Source organism: Physcomitrium patens, chromosome 20 (genome assembly GCF_059467195.1).
Source record: "Physcomitrium patens ecotype Gransden chromosome 20, ASM5946719v1, whole genome shotgun sequence".
Taxonomy (NCBI): domain Eukaryota; kingdom Viridiplantae; phylum Streptophyta; class Bryopsida; order Funariales; family Funariaceae; genus Physcomitrium; species Physcomitrium patens.
The window spans coordinates 1,165,001-1,167,500 of record NC_143429.1 but is presented as its reverse complement, the minus strand read 5'-3'; positions in this window follow the sequence as shown (position 1 = coordinate 1,167,500).

Below are 2,500 nucleotides of genomic sequence, written 5' to 3'. Positions count from 1 at the left end.
ATCTCCAAAGTGACATGTAAACGATTTAGTGGATTTTTGACATGACATGGACTACCACGTGGCAGCCACATCAGCAAGGTAACACGTGGCACTTGAAAAAATCAATTTAGTATTCTTCTGCCTTTTATTTTTCTACCTTATTCCAGTTAATTAAATTACTTTAATATTTTTAATTCACCAATTTATTTTTATTTTTATTTATATTTCTGTCTAGGCGCAAGACTGGGCGGCCAGCAAGGAGTCGAGACAGGGAGTTAATTTTAAAATTGATTTTTAAAAAATGATTTATTTATTTATTTCCACCTATGCGGAAGACTGGGCGGCCAACGAGGAGTCGAGACAGCCAGGAGTCGGGACTTGGGCAAGGGAGCGGGACAAGAGGTCGGGACTCGCGGCGGGACAAGGAAGAGGAGGAGGAAGTCCGGGACTCGCGACGGGACTGGGACTCGCGCCGGGACTAGGGAGTCGCGGCGGGACAAGGAAGAGGAGGAGGAAGTCCGGGACTCGCGACGGGACTGGGACTCGCGCCGGGACTAGGGAGTCGCGGCGGGACAAGGAAGAGGAGGAGGAAGTCCGGGACTCGCGACGGGACTGGGACTCGCGCCGGGACTAGGGAGTCGCGGCGGGACAAGGAAGAGGAGGAGGAAGTCCGGGACTCGCGACGGGACTGGGACTCGCGCCGGGACTAGGGAGTCGCGGCGGGACAAGGAAGAGGAGGAGGAAGTCCGGGACTCGCGACGGGACTGGGACTCGCGCCGGGACTAGGGAGTCGCGGCGGGACAAGGAAGAGGAGGAGGAAGTCCGGGACTCGCGCCACGGGACTAGGGAGTCGCGGCGGGACAAGGAAGAGGAGGAGGAAGTCCGGGACTCGCCACGGGACTAGGGAGTCGCGGCGGGACAAGGAAGAGAAGGAGGAAGTCCGGGACTCGCGACGGGACTGGGACTCGCGGCAGGACAAGGAAGAGAAGGAGGAGGTCCGGGACTCGCGCCGGGACTAGGAAGAGGGGAGGAGGTCCGGGACTCGCGACGGGACTAGGAAGTGGGGAGGAGGTCCGGGACTCGCGCCGGGACTAGGGAAGAGGAGGAGGAGGAGGAAGGCCGGGACTGGGACTCGCGGCGGGAGTAGGTAGTGGGGAGGAGGTCCGGGACTCGCAGCGGGACAAGGAGGAAGTCGGGGAGGAGGGCCGGGACCAGGAGTCGCGGCGGGGATAGCAGGCAGGACAGGGAGGGTGGGTGGTCTTCCACAAAAAAAAGTGTGTCTCGGAACTTCCTTAGTGCAGTAGGACGGGGGCCTGCCGAATCCCACAGAGAGTACTATGTGGGGAAGGGTTCCTCTGAAGCGTCTCGGGAAAAGTCGTGAGGGGGTGACGGTTGCTCGGTGCCTACGGGTCCCGACTGCTCGCTGCCTTCTTTGAGCCCAGTACCGACGTTCGCAGGGGGATACCTGGATACTACTGGGGTTACCTGGATACTTCTGGCGTGTTACCTTGGATCAGTGAGGAGTGGGGTTAGTTTCCCGGCGACGCGACCCTCTGAGGAGGTCCCGCGGAGGGTCGCCGAGTATTATATGGTGAGCTGGCTGTCAAGGATTGTGAGTCCCGCTGCCAAAATTTTTTTTGGTGCGCGGGCGACTGGAAAAAGAGGGTTGGTCTTGTGCCGATACGCGTAACGTCGCAGCGAGTCCCAAGAGCTAGTAACCATTTTTGGCGGGGGGCGATGGCCTCGGTATTGTCAAGCCATTCTCTCATTCATTTGGGAGGGTGGGGAGAAGTGTTTGCCGAGGCCGTTCAAGCTCCGCCTGGTCGACCACCACTGTGACCGCCACCGCGCTCGATCTCTATTGCAAGCTCAGGTGAAATTCCTGATAAACTTGGAGGGGTGTGGGACGCGTTCGCAGTGTGGGCCGAGGAGTCATAACATCCCAGGTCGGAATGTGAAAATGGAACTTCGAAACCGGTGAGAGTTCTCTCGTCGGCTAGGGGTTTCACAAAAGTAACATTTCTATAAATTTCTATCCGACCCCTCCATTAATTTGGAGGGGCGATGGGCCCCAGGATTGGACATACTTCTTGCTGATTTGTCTTTTGAGGAAAATCCTTCGCGGTGATGGTTACTTTTTCATTTTTTAATGTGTGTATCGGCCTCGTCGGTTTCTCTCTTTCCTGGTCACATTCCCGAAAAAGGCCGCAGCACCTATGATTCTCTTCCGGGGGTCTAACTCTCCCTCTCTCTCTATCCTTCTCTTTGTCTGGCTCTCTCTGGCTTCACTTTTTGTGGTGTGTGCCTCTGGGGGTCTGGTTGGAATTTGCCGTTGGCTTTTTGCCCTCTCTTTTTGCCTTTTATCCATCGCAAAGAAGGGTGTGTGTGTTCTCACCTGGGGTTGGAATGAAGGACGGGAACCTCCTCGTCTTGTGAAGTGGGACCATCTTTTAGGATGATGGCTTTTTGCTGCCTGGTGTGTGCTTGGGTGGGGTTTGGTGGTGGCAGTCTACCTCTCCCT